The 14577-nt window shown below is 40.8% G+C and overlaps 1 pseudogene; it reads right to left on the bottom strand.

The window, feature by feature from the left end:
• Window positions 1-11720: 11720 nt before the first annotated feature.
• LOC101348336 (glycoprotein-N-acetylgalactosamine 3-beta-galactosyltransferase 1 pseudogene) lies at window positions 11721-12813 on the bottom strand (annotated as a pseudogene).
• Window positions 12814-14577: the final 1764 nt, after the last annotated feature.

The raw sequence follows: 14577 nt of genomic DNA, 5'->3' as shown, positions 1-14577 counted from the left end.
ACAGACCATTAAAATATCTGTAACGAGGAAACCTCTTTTACATATAAAACATGCTGAAAAAGCAATACATTAAAACCATAAAAATCCAGTCTCAATTCCTCGATGATAAACTCAACCAATGTCTCCTGCCAAAAAAGCAATGAAATAAGCACAGAGCTTGTTACTGAAGTTTACTGAAGAACCCTGTACTTCATCCTAACTGTTAAGCTTATTTATGTCAAATGATAAGTTATATGTCAGGTTTAGTATATCCTGCATCATATCTGCTAAGGGAAGTCCTCTTTCCTGGGAAGAGAATCTGTGTCATGGAAAGATCAAGTAGCTATTGCCCTGATCACCACCAATTCAGTACTGCAGTATATGCCTGCAGAATACTATGTGCAGCAGATTCAAGTTTGATTGCAAAGTCAAATGTAAACACTTGCCTTTTATTGATACAAATAGTTAAAAGCTGGCTATATGTATTGTAAGACCTGAAATTTCAAGTGATGACTTGACATCATTGAATCTCAGAGGACCCCAAAGACCTAACCACGAGTTCATTTGTTCTTGCCAGAAATGTCTTCCCTCTCCCAGCCTCCCATTGGGAAAGATTCCCCTCTCAGCTAGTTCCCCTATCAGCCAGACCAGCTACACTCCACCTGCTCCTCAGCCTGTTTCACTTCTCTGCCAACCAGAGAAACTAGTCAATAGAGCCAATCACATCATCCTGTGGGACCCAGAGGGCACTCCTCCCTCTTGTTACTACAAAACCTGACTCGCCATAGCCCCTGCTTGTTCACTGTGTTCCCAACTGCAATGTCCATGTGGTCCTGCATGGTGTGTGGTGCCTTCCTCCCCTGGTCTGTGAGTATATGTGACTAATATACTGATTCAATCTCATCCAGTGTCAAGTGTCATGTTCAGCCATCTTGTACTGTTTAAGGCAGGGGATGTCTCCTTCATCAATGTGGTAAATAGGAGGTGGTCACTACACACAGAGGCACGTGTACAGCTGAGATGGACTAAGAGATCTGCATTATTTTCAAATATTTCTTTTTTATTTCCACACATTTTGGTTATTTGGAAGTTTACAGTTTATAAATCACTTTCCTATTTCTCTATTTGATACTTTCTGAAGTAGATGGTTTAGGTAATTTTATTCTCATTTGGTAAATGAGGAACTTCAGGCAGTGAGTCAGACTTTTATACTGAAAATGACAGACTCTGGAGCTGATCTCAGATGCCCTGCTTCCTAGTCTACTGCTCTTTCTATGGGACCACCCCAGAAGCCCAGTTTACTGAATATACCAAAAGTTGACTCTACTCATTCATTGATTCATCCATCCTTTATTCACTCAACAAATATTTTCCAAGAGCCTACATGAGGCAGGGACTGTTCCAGGTGTGAAAAGGAGAGCGGTGGAAAGGAAAGACAAAGACCCTGCCTTCATGGTACTAACCCATTGCCACCAAGTCAATTCTGACTCATAGTGACCCTATAGGACAGAGTAGAACTGCTCCATAGAATTTTCAAGGAGCACTGGTGGATTTGAACTGCTGACTTTTTGGTTAACAGCCAAGTTCTCAACCACTGAGTCACCAAGGCTCCTCATGGTACTAAGGGGTTGATAATTCAATTTTAAACATTTTTTTTTCATGTTCATTCGTATTTCAATCTTTAAGATGAATTGTGAGCAATTAAGAGATGGAGATTGAATACAAAGTTGGTATGAGTGAGATTTCTAGTTCATTTATGAAAGTCCTTGCTTTTTTGCATATGCTTGGGAACAGGCTAAAACCAAGTGGGACAGATTATCATATGAGGCATATATTAATTTTCTAGGGCTGCTGTAACAAGATACCACAAATTGGGTGGATTATAAGAACAGAAATTTATAGTGTTATAATTCTGGAGGTTACTATTTTGAATTCAGGGTGTCAGCAGGGCCATATTTTCTCTAAAGGCTCTAGGGAAGTTCCTTCCTTATTTTTTGCAGTTTCTGGTAGCTTCAGGAATTCCAGCTTGCATCTGCATCATAACTCTGCCATCCCATGTCCATCATTCCTCCATCCGTCTCTCTGTGTCTCTTCTCCTCTTTATAAGGACATCACTCAGGTTGGATTAGGACCCATGCTACTCTAGTATGACCTCAAGTTAACTTAACTGATAACATCTTCAAAGACTCTATTTCCAAACAAGGTCATGTTCACAGGTACTAGGTGTTAGGACATCAACATATCTTTTTGGAGGGTGCGATTCAATTCATAACAATGCTTATGTAAACTAGATTCAAAGGAATATATCAAAATATAGTATATTCAAGCCAGTCAATTCCTCTTTACTCACTCTCCCACCAAAAGCCACCGGAGTTTGAAAACAGTAGACTTGGTATTATGGGCTCCAAGCCATCAGCCTCTCTGCGTTCATTTTTTGTCTCCTCATTTCTCCCTTACCATCCCTAGTTCAAAGTCTTTATTTTGCCATATATAAATGTTGTAGAGGAAAGGGTGACTGCAGATTTGAAACCCTGCACTATCCTTGGGTACTGGTTTTCAGACCTGCTTCATTCTGGACCCTGCTCTCCACTCCTGTGCATGGCGCAATCCAGGATCACCATAATCCAGGGATTACCGGCCTGCTCTGCTGTTTGCCATCTCCTGCTACCTGTATTCCATGAGTTCCTCTTTTTCTTTTCTGTTCTCACTTTTCTCTCTTTTATTAAACCACAGCTTCTTAAGAAAAAGTGGTTTTTGAGATCTTTCTCGTTTGAAAATGTCCTAATTCTGCTTTTGGTTGATTCATAGTTGGGCTTGACATATAGTTTAAGTAAACCAAACAAAAACCAAACTCATTGTGGTCAAGTCGATTCTGACTCATAGTGACCCTATAGAATAGAGTAGAACTGCCCCATAGGGTTTCTAAGGAGTGGCTGATGGATTCAAACTGCTGACCCTTTGGTTAGCAGCTTCAGCTCTTAACCACTGTGCCACCAGGGCTCCTTTCAATAATATAGGTAGTGCCAAAAATAAATTTGTGCTTATAGTTTTTCTGTATTTCAGATTATTTCCTTAAGAAAAACTCCCTGAGATGGAACAAACAAAAAAGACTCCTGATACATGTTGCCAAACTTATTTGTGGAAAGCATACACTATAATTTTTTCTACTACCAAGAATATAAGAATACTTGCAACAGTATAAACTCATATAATTTTTCTTAATCTTTTCCAACATGATAAAACCCAAACACCAAACCCTTTGTCATCGAGTTGATTCCAATTCATAGCAACCCTACAGGACAGAGTAGAACTGCCCATAGGGCTTCCGAGGAGTAGCTGGTGGATTTGAATTGCAAACCTTTTGGTTCGCAGCTTGAGCTCTTAACCACTGTGACACCAGGGCTCCATAATTTAAGTAGGGTATTCTTTTTCCTGTCAAATTTTGAAGACATTCCACCACTGACCTCTATCTTCCATTGTGGCTGTTGAAAAATATAAAGAGATTCTAATTTTTGATCCTTTGTGTTTGGCCTGGACTCTTCAGCTGCAAAACCATGACTCAGTTTCCTTCTTTGTAAAGAGGTATACAATAATCCTACCTACCTCACTCGGCTATTTGGAACAACATAAAAATATAATATCTTAGTGCTGCTGTAACGCAAATACTGTAAGTGGATGGCTTTAAAGAACAGAAATTTATTTTTTTATAGTTCAGAAGATTAGAAATCCCAATTCAGGGGGGGCTCTAGGGGAGGTCTTTTCTTGTGTATTTTAGCTTCTAGTAGCTGCCAGCAATCCTTGTAGATGTATCTGTCTCTGTTGTCTGTCTTCCTCTTCTCTCTATGTGTGTCTGTCCATTCTGCTCTTTTTATAACTCAGAAGTGATTAGATTTAGAACCTACCCTACTTGGGTATGATGTAATTAATATAATAAAGAAAATCTTATTTCCAAACAGGATCATATTTACAGGATTGTTGTTGTTAGGTGTCATGGAGTCAATTTCGACACATAGTGACCCCATGTAACAGAGTAAGACTGCTTCATAAGGTTTTCCAGGCTATAATCTTTATGGGAGCAGATTGCCAGGTCCTTCTCCCATGGAGCCACTGGGTGGGTTCAAATCCCTAACTTTTCAGTTAGCAACCAAGAACTTAACTGTTGTGTTAAGCCCTGTTAACCAGGGCTCCTATTTATAGGTATAGGGGGAAAGATTTTAATATATATATTATTGGGGGGGGCACAATTCAATCCATAATATGTGTGAAAAGTGCTCGGCAGAGGTCTGGCGTATAGTAATTGCCACCAAAATGGTAGTGTGATACTCAACATTCACTCTATTCTACCAGGATAATTCTAAACGAAGAACCAGGGATTGGCATATATCAGGCCACCCCTCATTATCCCATGTAACCAACCTCTTCCAAACATTCTCAGAAATACTTTTCAAATAGCCTGATTAAAAAGGGAAAACAATGGTTTTAGAGCTTATTTTTGGATCAGAAGATTCCCTTACCCTTCTAAACAGCTTTTATCTCTCTTGAGCAATAACATTAGTTCTGTGTATGTCTGGCAGTGCCTGAAACTAAGCTGTAGGGTGAAAAGGGTGAGAAGAGCTTTTGGATTGCACACCAACCAACCGAACGCTGACTTGTGCTAGTGAAAATTTGGATAATTATTCTTAACACTGAAGGCCCAACTTACATTATAGAAAAGAAGAAAGAAAAACAAAGCAGAATGAGATGTCATTACTAAGCCACCATGAAAATTTGAAAACTGTGAAGAAATATTCATTCCAAACCTTCCATGAGGAAGAGAGTTCACTTCCACTGCTAATTCCAAAAAAAACAACAACCAAACCCATTGCCGTCGAGTCATTTCCAACTCATAGTGACACTATAGGACAGAGTAGAACTGCCCCATAGGATTTCCAAGGAGCGCCTGGTGATTTGAACTGCCAACCTTTTGGGTAGCAGCCATAGCTCTTAACCACTATGCTACCAGAGTTTCCACTGCTAATTAGTGATGAATGTTAGAGGATTAGGGAAAATGATCCAAAGTGAGATTTAAAATTTCCTGTTATAGTTTACTCCTGAGTGCTCTTTCTTCAGCAGTTCATATGATAAAGAGGTATTTAAAAATAATGTAACATTTCTTTATTATAAAAATATGAATAAAAATTAACTCACATGTTATAAGTTGACAAAAACTAAAGCACATAAAAGTTGTTCTGAAAAACCCGCTTTTCCCCGAGGAAATTATTCTTGCAAATGCATTCCCTTTTCCTTTCAGCAATGAATTATTTTTTGCAGGTGCAGATGGGAAATCAGAAAATATATTCAAATGAATTTTAATGCTAAATATATGTATATTATTGTTTACCTAGATATCATAGATATTCTCTGAGTTTTATTCTCCCTGAAAGAGTGTAAAGTCTCAATTAAGACCTTGCAAAGCAGAAAAGGACATTGCAAAAAAGAATTTTCTCTTTAAAGAAAATATTTCAGTCAATTGTCATCCTTAGTTGTGCTCCTATCAATTTTTCACGATCTAAACACACTGTTGTTGAATTTAATAAAAATGTGGTACCAGGACTAAAGAGTCCATCTTCACCAGGTCCATGAAAGAAAATAATAGCAGAACAATTGCAATTCTTAGCCCATGTTTCCAATGGTTAATTTAGAACTCAGTAACCATCTTCCATATGCTGGTTTAAGGAACTCTGTCTCCATGTAATTTCCTTGTGCTACTATACATGAGTTGAGGTCCAGTGAATCATCATCCTCCAATCTCAAAAAATGTACTGTCGTTTAGGGATGACTGACAATATACAGATAGACACAGATCCTTACAACTGATTGTAGTAAAAAGCAAGGGTATCCTGAGTGCTGTAACAGAAGTACAAACACTCTGCAGATATGTTGTTAGGCATCGTTGACTTTTTTCCAATTCATGGTGACCCTACGTACAATGGAAGGAAACACTGCCTGGTCCTGGGCCATCTTCATAGTCATTGCTAGCTTGAGCCCATTGTTGCAGCCACTGTGTCAATCCATCTTGTCATGGTTTGAATTATGTCCCCCCAAAAATGTGTGTATCAATTTGGCTGGGCCATGATTCCCAGAATTGTGTGGTTGGCCTCCATTTTGTGATTGTAATTTCATGTTAAAGAGGATTAGGGTGGGATTGTAACACCATCTTTACCCAGGTCACATCCTTGATCCAATGTAAAGGGAGTTTCCCTGGGGTGTGGCCTGCACCACTTTTTATCTTTCAAGAGATAAAAGGAAAGGGAAGCAAGCAGAGAGTTGGGGACCTCATACCATCAAGAAAGCAGTGCCAGGAGCAGAGCGTGTCCTTTGGACCGGGGTCCCTGCGCAGAGAAGCTCCTAGTCTGGGGGAACACTGAGGAGAAGAAGGCTGACAGAGAAGAAAAGCATTCTCCTGGAGCTGATGCCCTGAATTTGGACTTTTAACCTACTTTAACTGTGAGGAAATAAACTTCTCTTCATTAAAACTATCCACTTGTGGTGTTTCTGTTATAGCAGCACTAGATGACTAAGACACATCTCATTGAGGGTCTTCCTCTTTTTTGCTGACCCTCTGCTTTACCAAGCATGATGTCCTTCTGCAGGGACTGGTCCCTCCTGATAACATGTCCAAACTACATGAGATGAAGTCTTGCCATCCTAGCTCCTAAGAAGCATTCTGGCTGTACTTCTTCCAAGACAGATTTGTTCGTTCTTCTGGCAGTCCATAGTATATTCAATATTTTTTGCCAACACCATAATTCAAAGGCATCAATTTTTCTCTGGTCTTCCTTATTCATTGTCTAGCTTTCGCATACCTATGAGGCAATTGAAAACACCATGGCTTGGGTCAGGCGCACCTTAGTCCTCAGCAGATTTTCCCATTTGTTTTCTTGACTGCTGCTTCCATGGGCATTAATTGTGGATCCAAGTAAAATGAAATGCTTGACAACTTTAATCTTTTCTATTTATCACGATGTTGCTTATTTCTCTAGTTGCGAGGATTTTTTTTTTTATGTTGAGGTGTAATTCATACTGAAGGCTTCATCAGTGAGTGCTTCAAGTCTTCTTTGCTTTCAGCAAGCAAGGTTGTGTCATCTGCAAATCGCAGGTTGTTAACAAGTCTTCATCCAATTTTGATGCCACGTTCTTCTTCATATCATAAATATGTGCCACTCAATATCTCTGCCTTAACTAAGGCCCTAACATTCAATGAATTTATGAAATTATTAGCCTTATAATAAAGCATATGATGATGGATAAGAGAAGATAGTGACTAGAGGCACTAAGACCAATTAGGATGTTGTTTGTTTATTCTAAGCTAGTGATGGAGTCCCTGGGTAGTGCAAATGGTTAATGTACTTGGCTGTCAACCAAGAGGTTGGAGGTTCAAGTCCATCCAGAGGCACCTAGAAAGAAAATCCTGGAGTTCTACTTCTGAAAAACCAGCCACTGAAACCCCTATGGAGCACAGTTCTACTCTGACATGCATGGGGTCACCACGAGTTGAAATCCACTCAATGGAAACGGGGTGGGGGGAGGAGGAGGAGGGAAGGCCAGTTATAGATAGTGAGCACCTGAATCTGGGAATATAACTTGAATGGGATTGAAGGAGTGGATGTGAGAAATCTTGTGAAGGAAACCTGATGTTTGGGTAACACATCTGTTACCATCTTATCAAAGGAAAAGCGTTGAGATAAGGAAAGGATCGTAGAATTAATATAAAAACTTCTGCATCAGTAGTCTCAAGAGTGATCAGACCTTGGAAATTTAAGCAAAATATAATATTGTTCACCCATAAGAAGGACACTATCTTCTGGGAAGGCTCCAGATTGTGCAACTCCTGTGGGCAGCTCCTTGCTCAGGTTGGTCAGGGGTCTCAAGTCAACTTGTACATAATTAATATTCGCTATGTACATGGTGGAGTCCGAGGGTGCCACAAACAGTTAAACACGCAACTACTAATTGAAAGATTGGTAACTTGAACCTACCCAGAGGTGCCTTGAAAGAAAGGCTTGGTGATCTGCTTCTGAAAGGTCACAGCCTTGAAAACCCTAAGAAGCAGTTCTACTCTGCACACATGGGGTCATAATGAGCTGGAATTGACTTGACAGCAATTATTTAAAAAATTTTTTTTAAACATATCTGGCACTTTGGTCCCTGGTTGGTGCAAATGGTATGCACTCAAGTACTAACTGCAAGGTTGGCAATTCGAACCCACCCAGTGGTGCCATGGAAGAAAGACCTGACAATCTGCTTCTCTAAAGATTAAAGCCCAGAAAACCCTATGGAGCTTAGTTCTACTCTGTAACACATAGGGTTGCCATGAGTTGGAATTGACAGCAATGGGTTTGATTTTTATTTATTTTTTATGTACCTGGCATAGGATTAGATACCGGGGAAATATAAAATTAAGGTAAAATTTATTTCTTTATTAATGAGACTTTCCAATCTTTAGCACTCATGGGAGATTTGTTATGTTCTGGTGAGACTTTAGAGCTCAGAAAGGGGCAAACCATCTACCCCCAGGTGAGATGCAGAGAAAAAGCTCCAAGTTGCCGAGCACACTGCATTTTTCATTTCTGCTTCCTCTTGCAGGTGCTCTAAACTTTGCTTTCTCAGTCCTTTCACAAGTCAATGGAACAGCATTTTACAGGTTGAGGAAAGAGGATAAAGAGGTAGTGAGAATAATATCAGCTTCTGCCAGCTCCCATCCACTGAAACAATCCTCACCAAGGTCAAAAAAGTCTCTGTAATCAAATTCCATGGACACTTCTCTGCCTCTGTAGTAACTGGGAGATTGCCTGACAGAAGTGACAGGATGACAGAAACATAACTCAAACTAACTTAAAAAAAGAAAGGGCATTTACTGGTTCACATGATTTAAAAAACTAGGCTTAAAGTCCTTTATCAATCCTCTCAGCAAAATCCAGGGCATGGAGTCCCACTGGCCTGGTTGGGTCACACGCCTTCCTGTGATCAAGGAGATCGCATGCTCAACCTTTGCACCTGAGCTGCATACTAACTCCAGGAACCATTGGGTGGGGTTAACTTACCTCAAACCAAATGAACTAGGAAAGGAGAGATGTGATTTCCAAAGGAAAACTAAAGTGCATTACAAGAAGCACAAGGAATTCACATATACCCACTTCAGTTTTTATTTTATTTGACTTGACAGAAAATTTGACACTGATGGCCCATTCTTAAACACTCTCGTCTTGTGATCTTTGCTATCATTTTGTTCCCCCCCCGACCCCCACTTCTCTTACTATTCCTTTTCAGTCTTCTCTGCAGACTATACAAGATCTAGGTTAGTCACTGAATTGAAGTATGTCCCACACAAAAGATATATTGAAGTTGTAACCCCTATACCTGTGAATGTGACCCTGGAAACAGCGTCTTTAAGGATGCTATCAATTGGGTTATTACACGGATGTGTCCTAATCCTATGTGACTGGTGTCCTTATAAAAGAGAAGAAAACCCACAGAGACAGGGATACAGAGGAAGATGCCATGTGACACCATAGCTACAAGCCAAGGACCACTTGGAGCCACCAGAAGCTAAAAGAGAGGCATGGAACAGATTCTTCCGCAAAGCCTCGGAAAAAATCAACATGGCTGACACCCTCGTCTTGCGCTTCCAGTCTCCAATACTGTGAGACAATCAATTTCTGTTCTTATAAGCTACTCAGTTTGTGGTATTTTGTTATGGTAGCTCTAGGAAACCAAACATTCATTACCCCAAATTTGTTCAGACCATTGGTGAGGCCCACATCATGTCTTCATTTGCAAAACTCCAGCTTCTGTTGCCAGTGAGGCATCTCTTGACACTGCCATCTGTCTCAAGGTCCCCATGGGTTGGGTTTATGCAAACCCCCTCCATTGTGCCCATAGCTGAAGAAGCATTAAAAAATTCTAGCACCCAGACTAGACCCAGGAGGCTTTGGCTTCCACAGTGTCTGCTTGGGAGGGGCGGTTAGCCCAGCCGGGAAGTGCAGGGAAGTTAGTACTCTATGAGCAAAGAGCTATAAAACAAACTGCACACACTTCCACATCCTGACAAGGGCAGTGGTTCTATATGGTCTCTCGAGATGTCCTCTGAGACCATGGTTGGTGCAAATGGTTAATACACTTGGCTGTCAACCAAAAGGTTGGAGGTTTGAGTTTACCCAGAAGTGCCTCAGAAAAAAGGCCTGGCAATCTACTTCCAAAAAGTAGCATTAAAAACCCTATGGAGCTCAATTCTACTCTGACACACACGGGATCATCATGAGTTGGAGTCTACTCAATGGCAACTGATTACTGGTTAGAGATGTCCTGTGACTAAACACGAGGCTGTGTTTCTTGAGAGGCTTTGGCTAGAAGGGTAATGCACCACCGTGTGTTTGCTTTCCCTCCTTTGCTCCCCGACTTCTATTTTTCTCTTGTACATACTGCTTATATGACACTTCAAGCCCCTATAAAGTATTAGCATGTAACTTAGCTTTAGATCATCAGTGAGGCCCACATCATGTCCATTATTTTCTAGAGTCATGGAGTTAAGATATAGGATAATCTTTCTCTGAACATCAAAATTTATGGTGGTGTTTAGGGTTCCTTCTAGCTCTTTTCTTGTCTTACAACATATATTCTGCTAGGAAAACATCACGCAGTCTCAGGACTTCAATCACCAACTGTAATCTGAGGGCTCCCAGGTCTCCACCTCCACCCCAGGCTCGTCTCCCGAGCTTCAGGTCCACAGATCCAGCTCTTACTGCACACTGCTACTTGGATGGCTCATGGGTATCTCAAACTCAACTTGTCTAAATCTTACCCCATCCAAACCACAACAGCTCTTCCCTTGACTATCCCTTTCTTAGTGAATGGCACCACCATGCAACTCAGTTACCTAAATCAGAAATCTGGGAATCAACTTTGATTCCTCACTCTCTCTGACTCCTCACTTTTCATGTCCAGCCTCTCAACAGGCCTAAGCAATTCTTCCTCTAGGTGCAAGTGAGCCTCATCATCTTTATTCCATCTCCATGGCCACAATCTCTCCAAGCCATACTCCTGCCTCTCCTGCGTCCTCCAGTCCATTCTTCGCAGAGGGAGCCCTGCAAAACACACATCTGAAAGGCTTTCTGTTGTTCTTAATATTCCTTAATGCTATGTAGCGTGTGTTCTAGTCCCTTGCTCCTGCATACCTCTCCATCTTTATTCCTGGTCTATACACAATCTAAGCTCCAGTCCTGTTGACCTTTTATTTCCTCCTGGCTCCACGATCTCTCTTACCTCTAAGTCTTCACGTAAGCTACTTCCCCTTCTTGAAGAGTCTCTTCTCTCCTCCTAACCTAGCTAACTTCTACTCACCACTCAGGTCTCAGTTTAGAGGTCAATTCTTCCAGAAATCCCTTTTAGAACATATATATATATATATATACACACACATGCACACACACACAAGTTCAGATGTATGTGTATATATATATATCACTGTATCAAACACACACACACACACACACATATTTCACTGTATCAAAAACACATTTTAACAAACTTCACTGCTCCTGATAAAGCTCATTTTACAGTTATTCTCAGGAAAGATCTCTAATATGGAAATTTCACTTAGAAAGAATTGCTTCCTGGGACCCCCATCATCCTATACAGAGCTGCAATGTTCCTTCTCCAGTGCAATGGAAGAAACTTTATCTTTGTTCTTACATGGTTTTCTTTCAAGGGCTTTCTAAGTTTAATTCTGGATCTTCCTTTTTGTTTGCTTTTCTTATTTCCTGTTTGTGGACTCTCAGGTAAGGCAGGTTGATATCTGTATACATAACCATAAGGACGAAGATGATAAACAAGGTATTCTAACTCATACATCAATGTCGCGGGAATACTGTGAAAAGAAATGGCAAAATCAGAACAGCAACCTGGACCCTCTACAGGCAGATAATAGTTATATCTCCAGTACCAAAACCTTCTGGGCAGAAAGCCTTTGATTAAGTGGTATTCTGGCAAAAGGGGATGAAATGTTTCTTTTCCAGTGGGATCTCTGGAATCTTCCGCTCGTACCTTTATGATTTCCATGCATATCCCCAGTTCTAAGTCTTCAAAGGGGATGCCAGGTGTACACATGTTCATTTTAGATGCAGCCACAAACCTCTTTAAGGCTTCCTTGCTGAGCACATACCCTGCTCCACCACTCATGTATCCCTGCTTTACAAAGGGCCTAAATCTTCTCCCAAAGTAGATAGGTTCTTCGGGATCATAATTTGCAAGAAACCATCTCAAATTGTCTAGTATGACATATGTGTCATCATCTGCTTTCATAAACCAATCTGCCTCTTCTAAGCAATGGTCATGAACATACTGAAAGGCTCGGATTGTTTTCCAGGATAGTTGATGTCTACCTTCCTGGGTTTTGAGTCCCACAGTAGGGAAGTCTTTATTTTCCTCTGAACTCATAAATAACACTTTATTACAATGCTGAGTCCATGTGGCTTTGACGTGTTTGGCTCTTTTCTCCAGATTTTGAGGCCCTGTCATAACCCAGCAAAGGATTTTAACTTCCTGATAGAGTTTTTCAGAGACATCCGTGTTCTCACCTGTACGTTTGCTAGCATTTGTGTCGAATGTCATCTGTCTTTCTAGAAAATTCTGTCCAGCACCATCTGAAGGCATGGCATGAAGATGATTATTAAGAATTTTAGGCTGGGTGTCACTCTGTTCTTCCAACAAAATACTTAAGAGTTGAGAACATAACAAAAATCCAATTGCAGACCCACAGAGGAAGGGGAAAAACTGCGGCCAAGATTTGAAGATCATTTCTGAAGGTGTATTTCTGACCTCCGTGGGGGTTCTCTCTCTTGCTCCTCTTTGAGGAGCGCAGGGTGCGAGGAGGACGCGGAACCAGGACCCCTGTTGCTCTTGGCAGCAGCCACAGGTATGGCTCTGGCTGCCGGCCGCAGCCACCCAGGTGTTCTGGGCGGTGGCGGCCAAGGCGGAGGCGGGCCTTAAGCGCGCTCCCGCCCGCGCGCTCCCGTCTGCGCGGCGCCCTCTAGATTTTCTAATAATCCCTTTGTGCGCGCGCTTATGTAGGTGTGATTCTGTATTGCTTCACGTGAGGATGTACATTATTTCCATTATGTTTGCTGCTCTGTATGCGGTTTATCATCCATTGAATCAAAGTTGCTGATGGCAGTTTTTAGTATTAAATGTAATATGGGCTCATATCATAAATGAGAATTTTTTAAATGGAATAGATTTCCAAAGAAATCGACTTAAAACAAGCTAAGTCTGTTAATAATGGATACTACGATCACTTTGTATATATAAGCATCAGAAATACATAACTTTTCACCTTTCAGTTTTAGGTTCAAAACAAGCTGTTATATGTTTAATTTTTATGTCTATTATCTTCAAGGAGCCCTGGTGGCTTAGTGGTTAAGACCTCAGTGGTTAAGAGCTAGCTGAAAGTTGGCAGTTGGAACCCACCAGCTGCTCCGCAGGAGAAAGATGTGGCAGTCTGCTTCTGTAAAGATTACAACCTAGGAAACCCTTTGGAGCAGTTCTGCTCTGTCCTGTAGGGTCACTATGAGTCAGAATCGACTCGACGGCAATGGGTTTTTTTTTTTTTTTTAATTATTATCTTCTAAACTGTTTTTTCTTTAGTATTTTAAAATTATTTAGTTGACAACTTGGTGAGTATATGTATGAAAACGAAGCAGTCTAGGCTCTGCAAGATGGATCCAGAACCTTATTCTGTGCATCGTTTGGCAGCTTTGAATATAAATCTATGTCTCCTACATTATTAGTTGCATTGGGCTAAGTCTCAGAAAATCAATTTCTAAGCCTTAAATTATTTAAAGGAGTGAATTGAGTATGCGAGGGGGTATGATAAAGGTGTCTAGTAGATACATGTGCAAAAAAAGTCCAACAATATTTCATTGACCTTTTGAACAAGATAAGAAAAATGAATACGTGATTTTAAAGCCATTGCAGCTACAAAATAAAGTAACACGTTTGGGGCTGGCAATGTTTTCTCCCAAGAGCAATTCAGACTGGTGCTGTTTTCAATTTCCCAGTGAATCTGCCTTTCCTAGAGTTAGCGCCTGGGGTTGCTCCTTCAGTGAAACCATCCTCAGCTATCAATCTGAGTCAGATCCAAGATCTGCTCCTGTAGACCTTCGAAGTCACATCTATGATGGCACTCACAGCACTATAAATTGGCATAATGTGTTCTCACAGCTTTCTCCACCACTTAGACTGTGGAAGAACCTAATTTTCATTTCTCTTTGTAGCCTCAAGGTCTATGAGCCTGCCTGACACATAGTAGGTGTTCACTGAAGATTTATTGAATCTTAGATGTTAATTGGAATCCCTGGATAGTGCAAATGGTTAGTAACCACCACACACCCCCCCCAAAAAAAAAACCATTGCCGTCGAGCCGATTCCAACTCATAGCGACCCTATAGGACAGAGTAGAACTGCTTCATAGGGTTTCCAAGGAGCGCCTGGTGGATACGAACTGCTGACCTTTTGGTTAGCAGTCGAGCTCTTTTTTTTTTTTTTAATATTAATTTTTTTATT

Source organism: Trichechus manatus, unplaced genomic scaffold (assembly GCF_000243295.1).
Source record: "Trichechus manatus latirostris isolate Lorelei unplaced genomic scaffold, TriManLat1.0 scaffold00018, whole genome shotgun sequence".
In the NCBI taxonomy this organism is placed as follows: domain Eukaryota; kingdom Metazoa; phylum Chordata; class Mammalia; order Sirenia; family Trichechidae; genus Trichechus; species Trichechus manatus.
Note: the sequence above shows the minus strand (reverse complement) of the source record. Positions and strands in the feature narration are given on the sequence as shown.